Source organism: Sapajus apella, unplaced genomic scaffold (assembly GCF_009761245.1).
Source record: "Sapajus apella isolate SASKATOON/1434 unplaced genomic scaffold, GSC_monkey_1.0 scaffold180, whole genome shotgun sequence".
In the NCBI taxonomy this organism is placed as follows: Eukaryota; Metazoa; Chordata; class Mammalia; order Primates; family Cebidae; genus Sapajus; species Sapajus apella.
In genome coordinates, this window is record NW_022437120.1 from 150,480 (window position 1) to 159,126 (window position 8,647).

The following is an 8,647-nucleotide window of genomic DNA, read 5'->3' on the forward strand; positions in this document are numbered from 1 at the left end:
GTGATCCGCCTTGGCCTCCCAAAGTGCTGGGACTACGGGCATAAGCAGGTCTCGCCCAGCCCTTCTGAGCCTCTTGAATACAACATTCCTGCCATGCAAGTTTGTCTTAAGGATTTAAGTGGTTTGGGGAGGGTCTGGAGGAGGGTGAATTTTGAGCCGTCCCCAGCAACTCCTCTCTAGGCCCTCCCGCTAATAAAACCCAAGTAAATGTGCACTTTGCCCGTCCCCTCGTAACTGTTCTGCATCTCCTATCCCAAGCCGATTTCCGCCCCGGAGGTCCTTCTCTGTAGAAATCCTGACGCAGCCCCTGGGCTCCTTCGCGGTGACGGCTACCCTTTTTTATTTGTAGCTGGAGTGTTTTGTGCGTACGTTCTCAGAACAACAAAGCGGAGCTTTTAAAGGCTTTTCTGTGGGGTCCACAGCCTAGCCACTCCCAGCCCCGGCCGTGGCCTTGGAATAAATGAAATAAGCGAACCCCGCCCCCCGCCCCAGTCAACCCCGCAGGCAGCGATCTCGGGCCCCGGTTCCGGCGGAGGCAGCCCCGTGGGGGAAGGGGTGGTACTCCTCTAGGCGGGGTGGGGGCCTTGGGGCCACCTACAGGGGCTTTGTCCCCATCCCCTGACCCCAGTTCGCAGGGTTTCACCCCGCAGGGCTCCGAGCCCCTCTTCCCCAGCCAGTGCGCTCAGGCACCCGCCCACTCCCGACTGTGTCCCCGGCGGTTTCCCCGGGCAGGAGGTGACGAGAGCGGGTGCGAAGCCGGGGAACTGGTAGCGCGAGCTGTGGGAGGGCGCGGGCGGGGCTGCGCGGCGGTCACGTGGCGCGGGGCCGGGTGGGTACTTAGGGCCGGGGCGGGCGCAGGCTACGGCGGCTGCGGGGTTCCGGCAACAGCACGAGCTCCGGCTCCGTGCGTGCAGGTTGCAGGCCCAGGCTCTCGGCGGCTGCGCTCGGTGAGTGCGGGCGGCGCGGAGCGTCGGGCCACCGCGGTAGAAGTGACCTTGGCTGGGACGGGGCCACCCGGGCGCTGAGACGGGTCCCTCTGCGCCCGCAGCGGGGTCGGGGCGCAGCCTTGCGGCTTCCCTGGGGGCGGGCGGGGAAGGGGGATCCTCCAGACTGTCCCTGCCTGGCGGGCGGGGGGGTGGAAGCTCGCGGGCTCCGAAGCGTCCGCGAGAAAAGCGGAAAACAGCCCCGCCGCCCACCCCTTCCTCCGGCTGTGCGCGGGACCCCGGCCTTGGAGCGGGGACGCAGCCAGAAGCCCGGAGGGAGGCGCCTGGGAGGAAGAGCTTGGCCTGGCCGGGCGACTGCTGCGTGGATTGCGCTCCCAGCGCCTGGGCCTGGGCGTCCTCCCGACAAACTGCCAAGATAATCGCATCTGCCGGCATCTGTTTTCGTTTTTTACCCTCCTCACTCCAAAGGATTTGCCTGCGCAACTTTGGGATGAGGAGAGAAAATTCCTCGGAGCTCAGAAGACAGGTGCTGTCGAAGAACCAGGATCTGGGACTGGGTGGGCTGGGGAGGAACCCGCACCGAGTTAAATCCGTAAACAAGAAGAGAAACTAAGCAGGGGCGAGTGGGCGATTGGATGCTGGGTGGGGAGAAGGCGGGGGCGCTCGCTGCACATGGACTCCAGGAGAGGGAGGCCGGACAGAGTCCCTGGGGTGCCACCTCTCCCTCGGTTTGTGGCCTTGGAGGTCAGGGGGAATTGGGCTTTGGGGAGTAGCAGCGGGTGCCTGGGTGTGGGGCGCTGCAGGCAGGCTGGGGTGGGCGACCCAGGTGGAAGTGAACTGCACTTAGCTTCTTGATGGGCCTCGCTCACTGCCTTCCCCAGGCACTGAGGAAGCCAGCAGGCTGGTGGGGAAAAGGACCCTAGGTAAGGCCCCGCACTCCTCTTGACCGAGGACAGACCCCCAAACCCACTGGAGAAGGGACGCTGTGGGGTTCAAAGGGAGACCTGGCACCTTTCAACATCCTGGAAAAACTGATCCCCACTGCCTCCTCCTGGAGGTTAGGGTAGCTGAGATGCACCCTCTTGGAATCTAAGCATTCGGGAAGGTAAGGCCAAGAGGCCTGAGGGCGTTGGCTTGCTTTTTCTTCCATAACATCCGTTCTTAAAGGAGAACTGTTTTTGTTTTTGTTTTTGTTTTTTTTGAGACGGAATCTTCCTCTGTCGCTCAGGCTGGAGTGCAGTGGCGCGATCTTGGCTCACTGCAACCTCCACCTACCTGGTTCAAGCGTTTCTCTTGAGTAGCTGGGATTACAGATGCCCACCACCACATCTGGCTAATTTTTATATTTTTAGTAGAGATGGGGTTTCACCATGTTGACAAGGCAGGCCTCGAACTCCTCACCTCGGGTGTTCCGCCCGCCTCAGCCTCCCAAAGTGCTGGGATTACAGCCGTGAGCCACTGCATCTGGCCAAGAACTGTTTGTTGGCTCTGGTGATAGTGACCCAGAACCTGCAAGCGCCTGGAGAAAGGGGCTGGGCTGCCCACCCTGTGTAGCTTTCCCAAAGACAGAGTCGAATGTCTGCTGGAGAACAATGGCATCCCCTCCTTTTTGGTCATTTGTCCCCCAGCTGAGGGTACCCCTGGTGGAAAGGCACAGGTCCCTTGGCCTGGGTGGCAACGCAGGCAACACATCCCTGGCACAGCTCTCGCTCCAGCAGCTCTCCTGGATGTTGTTGGCTCAGGACAGCTGTTTCCAGCTGGGCAGGCCTTGAGACGTGGTGGCCCTTTGGCTCCAGGTTGAAACTGCCCATGTGAGGCTGATTTAGCAATTTGGTGAGGCTCTTCCTGCAGGCAGGTTCTTTTCCCTCCGCAGCTGCTGGAACTGGGAGTTGGAAGAGAAGTTGCACCTATTTTAGGGGTAAAAGATTTTCTGTTGCTCTTAGTTGGACTGGGAAGTGAAGGGAGATCATGTTTCAGGGGTGCCTTGAGATGTCTATAGGTGATTTTCGTTTTCTTTTCTTATGACGGAGTCTTGCTCTGTTGCCCAGGATGCAGTGCATTGACGTGATCTCTGCTCACTGCAAATTCAGCCTCCCAGGTTCAAGCAATTCTCCTGCCTCAGTCTCCCAAGTAGCTGGGATTACAGGCACCTGCCACCACACCTGGCTTTTTTTTTTTTTTTTTTAAATAGTATTTTTAGTAAAGACGGGATATCACCTTGTTGGCCAGGCTGGTTTTTGAACCCCTGACCTCAGGTGGTCCACTTCGGCCTCCCAAAGTGTTAGGATTGCAGGTGTGAGCCACTGCGCCCAGTGGTGATTTTCCAAATTTGGTAATGAGTTGTGGTTGTGTAGAATAATGTCCCTTCCTTTCGACATATGGACTGAATACAGGTATGCTGCCTCTTCTCTTTTTTGAGGGAGAGTCTAACTCTGTCACCCAGGCTGGAGTGACACAATCTCGGGTCACTGAAACCTCTGCCTCCTGGGTTCAAGCAGTTCTCCTGCCTCAGCCTCTGGAATAGCTAAGATTACAGGCATGCACCCCCGCGCCTGCCTAATTTTTGTATTTTTAGTAGAGATGGGGGTTTCACAACGTTTTCCAGGCTGTTATTGAACTCCTGACCTCAGGTGATCTGCCGGCCTCAGCCTCCCAAAGTGCTGGGACTACAGGCGTGAGCCACCGTGCCTGGCCTGCTGCCGCTTTTCCATGGTCTGGCATAAGGAAGTTACTGGAAATCTGTGCGGTTGAGTGATATGAGCTGGGCACTTCCACAGGGCTCAGGTAAAGGGGAATGGGGGGTGACAGGCAGCCGAGTCTAAGGGAGGCGTGTACAGGTGTACTGTGCCTGTGGGAGGTTGGGGTGGCAGGCAGCAGTCTCTGTGCCTGGTCCCTCGCTGCCTGAGAAGAGTGTGTAGGAGGCAAACCTTGCGCTCTGGCTTGGCTGTTAATGTTTAGATTTACCCTAGCTTGTGTGGTCTAGGAGGCTTAAGAATGAAATTTCCGGCCGGGCGCGGTGGCTCAAGCCTGTAATCCCAGCACTTTGGGAGGCCGAGGCGGGTGGATCACGAGGTCAAGAGATCGAGACCATCCTGGTCAGCACGGTGAAACCCCGTCTCTACTAAAAAAAAAAAAAATACAAAACATTAGCTGGGCATGGTGGCGCATGCCTGTAATCCCAGCTACTCAGGAGGCTGAGGCAGGAGAATTGCCTGAACCCAGGAGGCGGAGGTTGCGGTGAGCCGAGATCGCGCCATTGCACTCCAGCCTGGGTAACATGAATGAAAATCCGTCTCAAAAAAAAAAAGAAATTTCCACTCTGTGTTTAGACTTTGAACTAATCTCGTTTTCAGCTTCAGGCCTTATCCTCCCCCTCTGTAGACCACTCTTGTGCCTGTTTCCCGGTCTTTACAAGGGCCATTGTATCCCGTCTGCTGCTCCTCTTTCGGATTCTCCTGTACTTTTTTTTGGTACATTCATTCATTCATTCATTTATTGTTTGGTTGACAGGGTTTTGCTTTGTCCCCCAGGCTGGTGTGCAGTGGTGCGACCACGGCTCACCGCAAGCTCAGCCTCCCAGGCTTAAGCGATCTCCCCACCTCAGCCTCCCAGAGTAGCAAGTAGCTGGGACCACAGGTGGCACCCAGGATTTTTTTTTTTTTTTCTTCTTTCTTTCTTTAGACAGGGTCTCAGGGTGTCACTGTTGCCAGGGCTGCTCTGAAACTCCCGGTTTTAAGTGATCCCCTTGCTTCTCCCACTCAGGCCTCCCAAACGTTGGAATTACAAGGCATGAGTCACCTCCAGGCCCTTCTGTACTTTCAAAACTCTGCTTCAGTCTATAAACAATGTTATTAAAGTTTATATGGCTTCAGTTACACTATATGTAGCCTTTTTCACTCAGGGTTGTGCCATTCATTTCTGTTGATACATCCAGTTCTAGCCTGTTTGTCTTAAGTGCCTAGTGTGTTATCCACTGAGGGACAGTATTACTTCCTTTTTCCTATTATCCTGTGCTATGGTAAATGTCCTAGTGTCTCCTAGATGCTTAGAAGACTTTCTGCAGGGTGAATGCAGAAGGAGAGCCTATTTCCGGGCCATGCGGTGTGCGCATCTTGCGTTTTGCTGGGCATTGGCAGAGGGTTCTCCAGTGTGGCGGAGTGGATACTCCAGCAGTGTGCACAGTTCCCGTTGCTCATGTTTACCGACATAGATACCACCAGACTCTGATTTTTGCCCATTTGATGGAAGTGGTACCCCTGTTTTAATTTTCATGACCAGAAATTCAAATTTAATTCTTTGCCATAGGAAAGCATTAATCCTCTTATGCCTCGTGTTCCGTTATTGGAACACTAAGCCTGTGGGAGTTATTTACATCCTGCTCAAGGTCATTACTGAGGTCTGATTTTTCACTCATCGAAAAATTTGCAGAATCGCAAGCTCCTGCATAAATGGATTAATGAATCACATTTTTCCCTGTTTGTATTGTTGGCCAGTGATGGCATATGTGCATTTTGTTTGTTTGTTTGAGATGGAGAGTCTCTCCGTCACCGGGCTGGAGTGCAGTGGTGTGATCTCAGCTGACTGCAACCTCTGCCTCCCAGGTTCAAGTGATTCTCCTGCCTCAGTGGGATTACAGGCACATGCCACCATCCCCAGCTAATTTTTGTAGTTTTAGTAGAGACAGGGTGTCACCATGTTGGTCAGCCTGGTCTTGAACGCCTGACTTTGTGACCCACCCACCTTGGCCTCCCAAAGTACTGGGATTACAGGCATGAGCCACTGTGCCCGGCCCCTATTTATTTTTATTTTAAATTTTAATTTTCTAAATAGAGATGGGGTTTTGCTATCTTGCCCAGGCTGGTCTTAATCTCCTGGGTTCAATTGATCTTCCCACCTTGGCCTCCCAAAGTGTCAGAATTACAGATGTGAGCCAGTGTGCCCAGCCCAGAACTGATGTTTTATAAATGCTGCGTTCTGAGAAGGTTGTGTGGCTGGCAGTCTTGACTGTGTTATCTGTCTTTACCAGGTCAGTAATTTCTTTGGTCTGGTCATCAAGATAATGTAGCATCACCAGCAAGCATGCATGGAGGAGGATGGGAGCAGTAGAGAGCCCTGAGGAAGACATGTAGATAATCTGCCCTCACAGACCTGGAGGGCCGGGCTGTTCGACGGCCCTGTGACCTGCTGACCTGGACTCCGGCCGAATTTGCACACACACAGTCACGTAGCTTCCTGCCTTGCACAAGTCTCGGGAGGGCGGTGCCAGCCACAGGCTTTTCCCATTCGAGGGCTGAAAGCCTGTATCAAACCACATCAGGGTGCTGGGGGCCACCTGCCACCCAGTCCCAACCCACCGAGCCCTACTGGTGTTTGGGATGTGCTTTGTTTTGGCAGTCAACATGGCAGAACAAATCAACTGTTATTGATTGATTGACTGAGTTTCGCCCTTGTTGCCCAGGCAGGAGTGCAATGGTGTGGTCTCAGCTCACCGCAACCTCCGCCTCCCGGGTTCAAGCGATTCTCCTGCCTCAGCCTCCTGAGTAGCTAGGATTATGGGCATGTGCCAGCACACCTGGCTAATTTTCTATTTTTTGTAGAGATGGGTTTCGCTATGTTGGCCAGGCTGGTCTCGAATTCTGGACTTCAGGTGATTGCCCGCCTCAGTCTCCCAAAGTTCTGGGATGACAGGCGTGAGCCATTGTGCCTGGCCAGGAAATCAACTTTTAAGGCCTGGTCACTGATAGTACAATCACCAGTATTTTTCATCCAAATTGGGATACTTTTGAAAATAGAAATGATGATTCTGGTACAGCAAGTGTTGGTTGTCCTATGCATAAGGAGATGGCTTTTCACCCTCCCTGTGATGGAGGAAGTTTCTCCCAGATGGCAGGGCTCTGAGCCTGGTGCTGAGGAGGCACTTTCTTTCTTTCTCTTTTTTTTATTTTTTTTTTTTTAGACGGAGTTTTGCTCTTGTTACCCAGGCTGGAGTGCAATGGCACAATCTCGGCTCACCGCAACCCCCGCCTCCTGGGTTCAGGCAGTTCTCCTGCCTCAGCCTCCTGAGTAGCTGGGATTACAGGCACGTGCCACCATGCCCAGCTAATTATCTGTATTTTTTGTAGAGACAGGGTTTTTCACCATGTTGACCAGGATGGTCTCGATCTCTTGACCTCATGATCCACCCGCCTCAGCCTCCCAAAGTGCCGAGATTACAGGCGTGAGCCACTGCGCCCGGCGAGGAGGCACTTTCAAAAGGGCATCTCCTTCCATCCTCCATCAGCCTTGTGAGATGAGTATCTGTTCCCAGGGCCCCAAGGGAGACAAACAGGACCTAGCTGGATCCGAGGCCTTTGTTTTGCTCGCCTTCATGTAGCCAGGCCTCAGCTGCCGTGATGTCATCTTGTCGGTGGTTGAATTAGGGAACCGCCGTGTTCTGCAAGCCGGAGACACAGAACACTGATTTCATTGCAATCCCAAAAGATCTCTAAAAGCTTTTATAAAGCAGGCCCGAGGTCCTTTGGTATCAAATGCAGACGTGGCGAATGCATTGGCTCTGTCAGCATCTGAGTAGGTCAGTAACAGAGTTGGGAAGCAAAAGCTTTCAGAACTTTCTAGAACATTGACTAACCAAGTTGTCTTGTTTCCATCTGACAAAAAAATGAGCCACTGAGGGCCTTCGTCGTGCCTGCTGTTTGGAGTGTGCGGTTGTCTGAAGGATGTGGGGTTACCGTGGCTGACCTTGTGCATTATTTCACTCGTGGGTGTCTTGAAGCCTGTGGAGAGCTGCTTGCGTGGGCTGGCCCTGCAGCACCTGGTTTGCCAAGATGATTGGCAGGTGGGCAGCCAGGGAAGGACCTGTGAGTGGCCAGCCTGGTTCAGGTGACGGAGGTGGAGTGGGGGCTTCTCTGCTTCTCCTGGTTGCCTGGAAACCTCCGTGGCTGGTGAGCGCCGCTTCTGCCTTTGTCCGCCTGCGTGCTGGGTGTGTTTTCTGGGTCACACAGCGGTTGCTTGAGGGTATGTCTGTAGAGCGCCCAGCTCCATGGGACAGATGGGTGGCTGGTGCCTGTTTGTCAGGACACTGTTGAGAGTGTGGCCTGAGAGCTGTTTGTTTTTTGTTTTTATTCTTAATTGAATAAGCCAAGAATCTGCCAAACACATTTCCACTAGGGGTAAAGACATAACACATCAGATGCTACCGCAAGGCTGTTACTCATACTCAAAAAGGAAAGGTCTCTGGGTCACTCCAGAGCAGATAAGAAGTCAGCACACGCCCACGCAGTGCAGGCTGGCCTGGCAGATTGAAGTCGGGGAAGATGAAACTCGCCATCTTGTTTTGTGGGTGCCCTGAAGTGGTTGAAACTTTAGGAGCAACTGCCGTTAATGATCAGTGAGTGCCAAGACTAGTTTTTATAGAAGAGAAAGTTCTCTGGGAGGGTCTGACTGAGCCTCCACCATCTGCCCACCTTCCCACTGTTCCCTGCTCATACCCGCCCCGCCGGTCCATAAGGCACAGTCTTCATTTGGGGCTTCTGGCAAAATGTAGGCACTCAACTTTGGATTTTTTTTTGAGCTGGGAGCTTCGCTTTTGTTGCTCAAGCAGGAGTGCCATGGCACTATCTGGGCTCATTGCAACTTCTGCCCCCCCCCCCCCCCCCCCCCGGGTTCAAGCGATTGTCCTGCCTCAGCCTCCTGAGTAGCTGGGA

The 8,647-nt window shown here is 53.9% G+C and overlaps 1 protein-coding gene across 4 annotated transcripts in view; it reads left to right on the forward strand.

Moving 5' to 3' along the window:
* The first annotated feature begins 834 nt into the window (after positions 1–834).
* The window catches only part of CTSB (cathepsin B), a 23,970-nt gene continuing 16,157 nt past the window's right edge, over positions 835–8,647 (forward strand). Inside the window, exons 1-2 of one of the 4 annotated variants that reach the window (XM_032268342.1) lie at positions 835–893; positions 928–947. The gene's annotated coding sequence lies outside the window, so the exon portion shown is untranslated. Of the gene's footprint in view, positions 894–927; positions 1,003–1,452; positions 1,471–1,849; positions 1,868–8,647 lie in introns of those variants that run through there. The other 3 variants (XM_032268345.1, XM_032268344.1, XM_032268343.1) reach the window with 3 other exon arrangements.